Source organism: Geospiza fortis, unplaced genomic scaffold (assembly GCF_000277835.1).
Source record: "Geospiza fortis unplaced genomic scaffold, GeoFor_1.0 scaffold27, whole genome shotgun sequence".
Lineage (NCBI taxonomy): Eukaryota > Metazoa > Chordata > Aves > Passeriformes > Thraupidae > Geospiza > Geospiza fortis.
This window is the reverse complement of record NW_005054329.1, coordinates 6,358,729-6,370,304: the sequence shown is the minus strand read 5'-3', so window position 1 is coordinate 6,370,304 and position 11,576 is coordinate 6,358,729.

Here is an 11,576-nt window from a genome sequence, read left to right as displayed (position 1 = left end):
TTAACTGGCTGTTTTTATTAACTCATGTTCTCAGCACCAAGTGCATTGGCAGCTGGGGAAAATTCAAATATCAATTTTATGTTCTTATCAAAGCTGCCATCCCACAGGCTGCAATAAACCCTGCAGCAAACTTCATTCTGGCTCCTGGCTTTGTCCTCATGGAGATTTGTCCTTGTCCTCTGCTGGTGGCAGAGCTGACACCGACCCCATGGGGACACAAATGGGGAATCTGTGAGACCAGGGGTGGGCAGAGGGTGGAAAGGGCTGGATCTGTCCCCATGGATGGTGTGTGGGCACCCAGCACTGCTGGGCAGAGGAAAGGAACCACTGGAGCAAAGTGCTGAGCAGATACAGCAGCCTCTCCCTTACTGGCAGCACTTTTCTTTATTTTGGGGTTTTTTTCCACCTCTTTCCTATGTTGTTTCTTTTCCTAATTCCTTTGTTTGTGTTTTCTCTCTTTCCACGTTTGTGGTTTCTTTATATTTTGATGGAAGTTTAAAAACCCTGTAGCAAGGGACAGAGAAACTGAAGTCTTACAATGTCACCAAAAATCTTGCAAGTGGCCCCAGAGAGTCCTGGAGGTTTTCCTGGAGGCCTCGAGGGAACTTGGACTGTCCCACTGTGTCTCATGTGTGGAGAAGACCCCTGTGCTGAGTGTCCTGCTGAGCTGATCTCTGGGGTCCCTACACCCCTCCCTGGGGTCACTACAGAGCATTTTTTGGCCCTGTCTGAGTTGAGGGGCACCAGTGCAGCATCTGCTCCATGTATCCTGCAAGAACCAAACTCCCCACATTTGTATTCAAGCAGTGAAAGAACCTCCCCAGTCATTTTGGACAATTTCATCTTATAGTTTGTTTGGGTTCCTAAGCTCCCTCTATTTGTATTTTTTAATTCCCACCTGTGTGGGGGCTATGGATCTTGGATTCTAAGAATCCCAGATGCTTAGCAGATGGTTAGCTTGAAAAAATAATCAAAGAGGCAGCAAAATTGTGTTCATGAGCTCCTATTTATTTCAATCTGGTGTTTTGCCTCACAACAAGACTAATAAGCAATTACTCTTGCATCTCGAATGCTTATGCAGTGTAAATGCATCTGTCAACCAGATTCAACATCATCAATAAAGCTGCCAAAGCTGCTCATAATTCAATGATATATGCTTTGAGCATCTTTTTTGAATATAATTTAAAGATTGCAGTCCTATGATTCTGACATTATTTCCTGGGTGTTTAAAATACCTCCAGCTGGAAGGATCCATGCCTGCGTCACATAATCACCTCTGCCTGGGTGGACCATTCAAACTCTGCCATTTGGCTTCTGTGAGGGTTTTACTTTTTGGCTGGGCTCTGACAGGGTTCCCACAAGGGCTGCTGGGGCTGAGGGAGCCTTTCTGGGATTTGGAGGATTTCTCCCTCCTTTGTCTCCTGGTGAAATTCAGCCCTGTGCAGAATTCCCTTGAAGTGCCCCAGGCCTGATGTGCTGTGCACAAAGGGATTGTGCTCTGCAGGGCCTGGGGAAATGTTGCTTTTTAAAGGATCTTTTGCAGGCAAATGTATTTAGGAACAGGCTGATGTGATAAGTCTCTTCCTGTATGGACACCCATCTGAATGGCTTTTCTGGATTTCATGTCCAAATTTTATTTTTATGTCCAAATTTTATTTTTATTAATTACAGAGTGGTTTGGGTCGGAAGTACCTTAAAACTCAGCCCATTCCACTCCCTGACATGGCAGGGACACCTTCCCCTATCCCAAGTTGCTCCAAGCTCCATCCAACCTTGGACACTTCCAGGCATCCAGCCACAGCTTCTCTGGAAAATTGATGTACATTAACAACTCACCTGCAAGTTGGTACCTTCAAAGCCTTAGCTTTAAAATGATTTACAACTAGAATCCAGCGCAGGCAGCTCCCAGGGCCAGTGTTGCTGGGATTTAGGGTGGAGCAGGGTTTGCTGGAAGGTTCCTGGGGTGCTCCTGCAGCCCCTCCTGGGCTCTCCAACTCCCTGAGGAGCTCAGGAGCCAATTCTTCACCAGGTGGGGATGGACCCAGCTCCACTTTCCTCTGTGTCTGCCCCCTGAAGGACAGAACCAAACTTTAGTCCCTGAGAATGGGGTTACTGTGCCTTTGCTGTCCCCCAGCTCTGTCCCAGGTGTCTGTGCTCAGGGCTGCTCTCAGGGTGCTCTCCACTCAGAGGATTTTGGGGCGTGTTCTCCAGCTTGGAGTGGAGCTGCTAATCAGCTGCAGGAAGGGGATGCTCACTGGAATTTGGCTCCCTCTTATCTCTGCTACCAAATCCAGGCAGACTCTCTTGGCCATAGGCTTTCACTGCTGCTACAAGGAGGGATTAGCTGTTCCTTCCATCAGGATCACTTTTTGTGTGCCCAAGCCCTCTGTTCCCTGCACACGCAGAGAATGCTAATGGGCTCTGCCTCTGTTTTCCAGCCACCCACTGGGGTGAGTTTCTCTTTCTCCTCGTTTACTTTGTGCCTTATGTCAGAGTTAATGGAATACAGATTTCTGAGCAAAGAGAGATCCCAGTGATTTTTTCAAACTTTTTTTTTTTTTAAGTCTCTGCATGAATGAGAATCTGAGTCTATCAATGCAGGAAGCAATTCTGCACAGTTTAATTTCTCTGCTCTCTCAACTGTATCAACTCCTGAAGGGACAAAGGAAAAAAAAAAGAAAAAGTAGAGTTAAAACAACACCCTAGGAGTGGTAGTTCAAGGTCACAAAAAGGAAGTAGTTTAAAAGTGAATCTTTGGAAAGGATTCATCTTCATTGCCAGCCCTGTGCAGTTTCCCCTTTCCTAGAGATTTAGGAGTGACCAAATGCTAATCTTTTCCCACATCAACAGAAAACCATCCTGGCTGAGGTTTGAGCTGAAGTGAATTTATTTTGTCCTAATGTCAGTTCATTCCTCGTCCCTCAAGAACAAGCCAGATTTGCTCTGACTGACTCTATGCTGGGTTTTGGGCTCCTCATGCCCAGAATCTCCATTAATTCAGTGCCCACTGAGGAAAGCTGGGAAGCAGTCAGCTGGAGCATGTGCTCCCAGCACTGGGCTGGGTTTGGGGAATTCTTTTAGTGATTCCCTGTTTTGAAAAGAGTTCCCATCACTGCTGGAGATGAGTCCTCCTTTCTACCTGTCCTTGTGTTCAAATCTGTCCTTTGCAGTCTTCAGTTAAAATAGACTGAAAATCCAAGTCTGCCAGAGCACCCTCTGCCTTATTCTGTGAAAACTTTCCAAAATACCAGCCCCAAAGCCTGCATCTCAATGCCCACCATGGGGCTCAGGAGAAATTGCAGGGTTGCTTTGGATGCTGTATTTTACACATTGCATTCTTTTACTCCATTTCATGCTTTCCCAGCTAAGAAAAAATGTTTAAGACCATGGAACAAGTGAAAAGGTGAGGATGGCTTCCCCATCCCAGCCAGCTCTGCTCAGCTGAGCTCTGGACTGTTAAACCCAGCCTGGGTTTATGGCCAAGGGGAAAAAAGACAGTGGAAAAATTTAAACTGCTTTATGAAGTATTTTACAGAAGAGTGATGTGGCATCTACAGAGCAATGAGTGGTGTGGTATGAGGGGTTTATTGGCACTGGTGAGCCACAGGAGCCAGTGCTAATGAAACCTTTAATGGACACCACATCACTCTGGTCCCCTGAGCAAAATCCTGGTGCCCTCAGCCAGGTGACTGATCCCTGGGGATGGAGCCAAGCCAGGCTCTGAGAGGCTCCCCCAGGCACATCCCTGCAAAGCTCAGGGGTTTAATCAGTGCAGCTGCAAAGCTTTGGGTTGGGCTGGTTTGTTTTTGAATGTGCCCTCTTGGCCTCACAAGATGGGGGTTCTTTGCTTTTGGCTTTGAGGAGAAAACCCCAATTTCTGCGAAAATTCTATTTTTTAGAGGGCATCTTTGGGGGAGGAGCTGCAGCAAGGGTGGTGCCACAAGTTCCCCAAGGTGGCTAATGCCAAGGGTGGCCACTGCTGCAGCAAGGGGTGGCCCAGCCCTTTGAAAGGCAGAGGGTGCATTTAGGCCATACAATATTTGAATGGTTTGGGTTGGAAGGGATCTTAAATCCCATCTCATTCCACCCCTGCCATGGCAGGGACACCTTCCACTATCCCAGGGTGCTCCAAGCCCTGCCCAGCCTGGCCTTGGGCAGTGCCAGGGATGCAGGGGCAGCCACAGCTGCTCTGGGCACTGCCCTGAGGCCAGAGAAGGTCCAGGGTGCTCCCATCCATGCAGGAGATCATGGAGGGGACTGGTCAGGCCCTGCTCTGCGTGTCCCAGCAGTTTGTCACAGCTGACAAACTCCAGCAGCAGCTGCAAAATCCCTCCTGAGCAGTCAGGAAAAGCAGCCCAGCACAGAAACCTCATGGCCCACGGGGAGCAGATCCTCAGAGAGCTCCTCTGGCTGCACAAAATGTTCCTGCTGTTTCTCAGTTTCCCCCTGTCACAACTCAGTGCAAGTTCTGCAGTTTCAGGAGGTTAGCAGGCCAACACACTTCATATTGATCTTTCTCTCTGCATTATCATCAGCTGTAACTAAACAATCAAGGAGCAGGTGGGTGCAGCCTGCACTCAGGCAGATGGAAACACAAAAATCCTTCCTGCTCTGCAGCCTGAACTCCATCAGGCAGATTGGCTTTGGGGTGGAAGTTAGCCCTGTTCCTGCTTAAAGTCACAATTTTCCCACAGAAGAGGTAGAAATGTCAGGTTCTGGGCCCAACACAAACCAATCAGGTCCCCATCAATGCTGGCCCCAGTTATCCTGAAATCCACTGATGGTGATGGAGTGAGACAGGAGTGGGAGATCAAGCACAAGACAATCTGTGCTGCATTTCCAACCACCTGAGGCTTCAAAGTGCCTGCGTGGCATCTGCTGGGCTCAATAACTTGAACAGTGCTTTACAACACCTCTGCTGTCCATGCTTGCCATTGTTAGAAATTAAAGCTTTCTCCAAGTTATTTTAACTTATCATCCCACATGTGCCCTGCATGTGTTGCTCTGTTAGGGACAGTGAAATTACAACAGCATGGCTCTGTTTTTCCTTAGCCACCACTACCTTGCTAGTTCTTTTTAATCTTTCCTGCCTGGAGGAGTTTTTGAACAAAGTAGCTTTTAAAATCATGATGTTTCTTTGATGCAATGGCTGGAGATTAAGTTTATTGTGCTTTTAAAGGATAGAAGTAAACCTATTTCTTAAATATATTCCCATCTACAAAAAGAAAAATATCCTGCCGTGGCTTTAGGCAGGCAGAATATTGGTGGGGACAGTCAGAGCCCCAGGCTGGATGGTGGGTCTCTGTCTCCCTGTGCTCCATGCCTAGGGAAAGCAGGAGAAAGCAGGGAGCAGCTGCCTGTGCTGGTGTCAGTTTGCCAAGCAGTGCCTTGGGACCTCGCTGTGGGTTCCCAGCAGGTGAAATCAGAGCAAACAGGCTCAGATTGCACTGGGGGAAGCAGAGAGCTTCCCCTCCCATTCGCAGCCAGGTCTGTGCACAATGGAGCGTGGCATTCACATTCTCTGAAAAATCCCTCGGCCCAGGATTTTTCTCCTGGGAAGCTGAGGTGCCTCAGAGAAAAGGAAAACAATTCTTATCTCATTTGCTTCTCCTGTCTTGTGCTCATGTGGAATGTGTCTGGAGATTGTTTACCCACAGGAGATTGTTCCATTGGATTCTGCTGGGAGTTGTTTTCACTCTTTGGCCAATCAGGGCCAAGCTGTGTCAGGACTCTGGAAAGAGTCAGGAGTTTTCATTATTATCTTTTTAACATTCTGTAAGTATCCTTGCTGTATTCTTCAGTATAGTTAGGATAACATTCTTTAATATAATATAGTATCTTAAAATAATAAATTAGCTTTCTGAGAACATGGAGTCAGATCCATCATTCCTGCCTTCACTGGGGCATTCCCAGCAAATCCAATAATGGAGTTACTTAATTCTGCTGGGGAATTTGCTGCAGTGACTGGAGGGGAGGCAGGTTAGGATTTTTCATATCTTTAACATCATTTTTCAGGGCTGCCAACATCCCTTGCTGCCCCTCGAGTCCCTGCCTGTGCCTTGGACAGGGATGCTCACACCAGGGCCAGGAGGGCACGGGGTGAACACCCCAAAAAGTGGTGCAGAGAGCCAGGCATAGGCTTAGGGTGGGGTGGGATGGGATGGGATGGGACCCAGCCCTGTGCTTTCCCATGAAATCCTTCTGGCTCCACGTGGAGTCCCTGGCTCTGGGAAAATACCATATTTCTTCACGCTGAGCCAAGAGGAGACTGTAAAGGGTGAGATGTGGCCTGGAGGCAGTTAAAATTTAAATTTTTCCACTTTTCTGAGCGCTAATACCGTGATCACACTGTCTAAATAATGTCCATGCTCTGGCTGCTGTATTACCTGTCCTAAGCATGATTTACTGCTGTAATAAATTAGCCCCTAAGCCAAAGAATCAAAAATAATTGGCTTTATATCTTGCTCCCCATTTTATCCTGTTCCTTTTTCCTTTCCACCTGTCCTCTCTCTCCCTCTTACTCATTCTCTGACATTTTTTTCCCTTTTCAATTCCTGCCCAGGGGCCACTTTCTGATTCCTTTCCACTGCTCATGATCAGATGGTTTCTTGTCCTGTGTTCTCCTGCAGATGTTCCAAGCTCTGTCCAGGAGAGCAGCGTGGCCTGAGCTGGCTGTGTCCCACCTGGGGGGCTGCAGGAGGAGCCCCTGCCCAGGCAGGTGACAGAGGTGCCCCAGCAGAGGTTGGTAAGGACACCACTGGATTTTAAATGGACTTTAAAATGAGCCACAGGTGTGATTGCTCTGGAATACTCCATGGCCTCCGAGCATGACATACTGCAGGGCCAAGTGCTGGGGGGTGGATGGGCTGGGAACATTCTGCATCTGTTTTCTTGTGTCTGTATTTCTGCTTTGAGCCTTTAACCTGCAGGGTTTGACACCACACTTAGCAGCCTGTGCCTTCACTGTGTCACCTGCCAGTGTCACCACCGTGTCCCCAAATCATCTGCTTCCAGCTCAGGAGCTGGGCATCCAGCCCTGCCAGCAGAAGGTGGAGATGTGGTGGATTAACAAGTGCACACCTGGCAAAAAGCCTCAGTGAATGGTGACCTTGGGAGTTTGACCCAAAGTGTTTGGCCCCATAGTGCTCCAAAAGCTGTTGCAGCACAAGAAGGAACAGGAGTGGATAAGGCAGGATTTATTTGTTCCTGGGAGCAGGAAGCGTCTGTGTTTGTGTGGGTAGTGTGTGTGTGTGTGTCTGTGGGGACAGCAGGAGGGAGGGACAGGGTGATCCTCCTCCTCTGAGCAGAGATGTTCCACCTGAGCTCCACTGCTGCCTTTGGGCTCACACACAATCCCAGAATGTGGGATTTTCGTGGATGGAGGAGGAAGGAATGAATCTGACTCCATGTTCTTAGAGGGCTAATTTATTATATTATGATATATTATATTATATTAATATACTAAAACTATACTAAAGAATAAAGAAAGGATACAGACAGAAGGCTAGGAAGATACTAATGAAAAACCCACATTCCAAAGCAGCAAAACACAGGAGAAGCAAATCAGATAATTATGGTTTGCATTTTTCTCTGAGGCTTCTCAGCTTCCCAGGAGAGAAATTCTGGCGAAGGGATTTTTCCAGAAAATATGATGGTGACACCAGAATGATTTGGGGTGGAAGGGATCTTAAAGCCCATCTCATTCCACCCTCTGCCATGGCAGGGACATCTCCCACTAGCCCAGGATCCCAAGCCCCATCCCTGGATGCTGCAGCACCATCACTGCTGTCCCATCCAGCAGCTCTGAGCCCAGTTACCCCCTAGCAGAGCTTACATGGGAACAACTTGACTGCTCTGAGCAATCCCAGCGAGAACAGCTTGAAAAAATGTTTTTTCATTTTCCTTTAAATAAATGGGCATTTTCTGGTTTTTTAGGTTTGGTTTTTTTGGTTTGTTTTGTTTTTTTGGAGTTTCTTTTTTTTTTTTTAGCTGTTAATGTTCATTTTGCGTGTGGGCACGATGCCGTTCCTGTTTCTGAATGCACACAGTGGAGTGCAAAAATCAAGATTGCATCTCATGCATAATGCATGGCCCAGCAACCCGCTCAACAAATTACCCAAGTAGATCCCTCCGACAGGGCTGGGGGGAAGGAGGGGAAAAATATATTTGTAACAAGTATCTTTCTAAAGAAATGACAAGATAAACACATAAAAAATAGGCATGCAGAGATTTTTCTCCAGGGGGTCAATTCAGAAATTAAGGATAAGGATGATGGGGCTGGAGAATATGGAGCAGCAGGTTGGGGATGAGGCAGGGGCAGCTGCAGGTCCTGGAGCTACTGGAGAACAGGGGGACCCCAAAACTGCCTGTGGAGGTCTCTGAGGGCTTGGTTTGGTGTTGGGAACTTATTAGAGGAGTGACTTCCCATGGAGAGAGGTAGGAAAAGGGATTATTTGGTTTATTTATCGCTTTCAGTGTGCTGGGTTTGCAGGGATGTGTTGTAGCTCTGTGCTGCTGTGAGACACTGGACTTGGTGCCACTTCTCTGGAAACAGAAGCCATAAAAATGCAGATTCTGTGTGGGGGAGGTCATTTTAGGTGTGGAGGGTGGTGAGGAGGGGGACATAAAGATGGGAACAAGTCACCAAAACCTTTCTTGTTTCTCAGGTGTCACCAGCCCAGGAGCAGCCTTGGCTTCCCCCACTGCTGCTTTGCAAGACAAGGATGAGGCCTCTGCTCCCTGCAAGAGGAGTTTTCTGCAGAAGGTGCCAAAGTAAGGGACCACATTCCTTCCCTGTGCCTCTGCTAAGGCTGGATCATCCCTGCAGGACAGGGAGCATCCACTGCCCCATCCCTCAGGAGCCAGCACTGTGGTGAGCCCTGGGAGCTGAGCTGTGGGGCCAGGGTCTAAATTTGAGTTGGAGGAAAATGGTATTTTAGGAGCAGACAGGAGCTGGTTTGCTTTTCCTTCCCCCTGGAGGATGATGAGGGATCCATCCCCACGGGCTGTGCAGGCAGCACAGAGGGGTTTGGAGTCTGCTCCTCTGCAAGCCAAACCTGTCCAGGCTGGAGGCCAAGCTTGTTGAAAAGGGTCAGAGGAAGGAATTTGCCTCCAGGGATGTAGAGAGGCAGCCCCAAAACTTCAGCAAGCAGTAAACTCACTCACAATTTCCCCCTGACAATAATGCCCAAGGCTCCTGGATCCCTGTGATCCATGCAGGGCACAACTTGACACCAGGCTTGCTTGGGGATTTTTTTCCCTAATTTCAGTAATAACTCAGGCTCCAATTCTCATCTTATTCATGTCACTCACACTAATGAGCCCAGCCCGATCCAGCAGGGCTGTTTGGGTTTATTTCAGCTCCCTGCAGGCAGGAGCTGGGCAGGAGCTCAAGCCCAGCTGGGCTCAGCTCTGCTGGGTCCTGTGGCACCCCTGGAGCACAACCTGCTTGGGGCCAGCACAAACTGCCTGGGATAGCAAATCCTGCCCTGGCCAGCACACCCTGCTCAGGCCATCACAACTTGCTCAGGGCCAACACATCCTGCTCTTGCCATCTAGTGGCACAACCACCCAAGGTTTTTCCTCCCACTCCAAGGAGCCAAGTGCCAGCTCAGGAGGGAAGGAGGGTAAGGGAGCAGTATATGGAGGGGGTCTGTGCTATTCAAGCAGGTTTTTTCCAGGTTGTTACAGCCCTGAGATGCCCTGCTATGTGGCATCCTCAGTGTGACATGGCTGTGCTTGGCTGTTCCCAGCATCCAGAGGCCAAAAATGCTCTGCCAGCAGCTGGAGGTGCAAATCCCCCTGCACAGCCACTGAGAGTGGCTCTTGGGGTTTAACACGAGGAGCAGCTTGGTCTCACTGGCACTGGAGTGGCTGGATGTCACCCACAGCACAGACTGGCCTCCCTGCAGGTCCCTGCCCTGCCCCAGTCCCTGCCCTGCCTGTGCTGGGACCCTCTGGGCTCCAAGGAGGGACCACAAGGGACCAGGGTCAGGTTTGGGCTCTTTGCACCTCAGGAATTTGTATCAATAGAGCTGCAGAGTGTTGCCACTTCCTTTTTTGTATTTTTCTTCCCACGTTGTCATTTAACTTGGGAGTGATGACAGGATTTGCTTTTTGTTGGTTCAGGAGTGTTTAAAATAAACCCAAAATGTCCAGAGGGCACGTTCAGCTCTGTTTGGCTCTTTGGGCCAGGCTGGAATGGGAAAAGTTCACCCAAATTGCTCTGTGGTTCCATATGGAGGGTGGGGAGGGCTCTGCCCTCTCCCCAAATCTCCCTGTGATCCCACAGCAGCCCCAAGAAGCCCCAAACCCCAGCACACAGCACCCTGCAAAGCCTCCCAATGAATGGGCAGCTTTGGTGGAGATTAAAATACCACAAAATCTGCTGTGGTTTTGTTTTTAAAAACACCTGAATGCATTTGCATTGATTTATTTTTAATACAGCAGCGCCCTGTGAGCTTTGGGTATTGTTTGTGTTTGTTCCCTTTGGCAGAGGTGGGTGTTCAGTGGTGGGCACAGGCCCTGCTCTGCCCCCAGGACAGTAAATATTGCATTTTCTGTGCTACTGCACAGCTGCACATATTGCAGGGAACCTAGAGAGCTGGGATAACCCCTTTGTTTTATTAACTTTTTTCCCCCCCCTTTCTTTTTTTCCTTAATCCCAACTGGCCCTCAGCATCCTCTCTGAGAAGACCTCAGCCTGTTCAGTGCCTGTGAGCCTGGGGAATGAGCAGGAGGTTCAAGGTCACAGGTGGTGAGAGCAGCCTCCCCTGTGCCCCCAGAGCTCCTCCCTGAACCTCTCTCTCAGCAATGTTTCCATTCACCTTGCCCACAGAATGAAAGCTCAGGCAGCAACTCACTAAGCAAATGAGTCCCTCCTATAATTCCATTTGCTTATGCTGCTTATTTTTCTCCTGCATAATTATTTTTAAAGGAAAATTTAATTTTGTTTAATGGGTACAAAGTTTTAACACTTGGTAAGCTTTGTCTTCCACAGCCACCATCTGGTGAGCTTTTTTCCTGGATTTTTTTTTTCTAATTATTTTTAAACCAGCCTAGTAAATTGTGTGTGGTTAAGAGGCACTTCTCATTAAGATGAAATACTTTGATCTTGTAGGATCATCTGTTTTTAAAGAGGTAATGATATCCTGCATCTTTTTTTTTTAACCAAGCTCAGTGGTGAGAGCTGCCCAGGTGTGAATTGGGTGCAGCAATTAGAGCCTATCAAAAAAATAAAAAGGGGGTCAGGAGAAGATCTCTGAGAGGGCACAACAGAAACCATTAAGAAGTAAGTGGCAAATCATCTCAGGAAAGGGAAACATTTAACCTGGTTATTTATTTATTTTGAAGTGCAGATGGTGTGGGGGGAATAAAAGGCTGCAAGAAGACCAAGAGTCAGGGGAATGCTATATATAGCTGTACAGCTGTTTCCTTCAGGTGTGATAACTCAGAAACACAGGATGATTAATTTTGAAAGTTGAAATGTATAGCGGATTCTGATTACATCTGAGTGTCTATAATTTAGCTACTTAGTAAAATTAACTTGACGTTTTTAGTGAGCTGTGAGGACAATA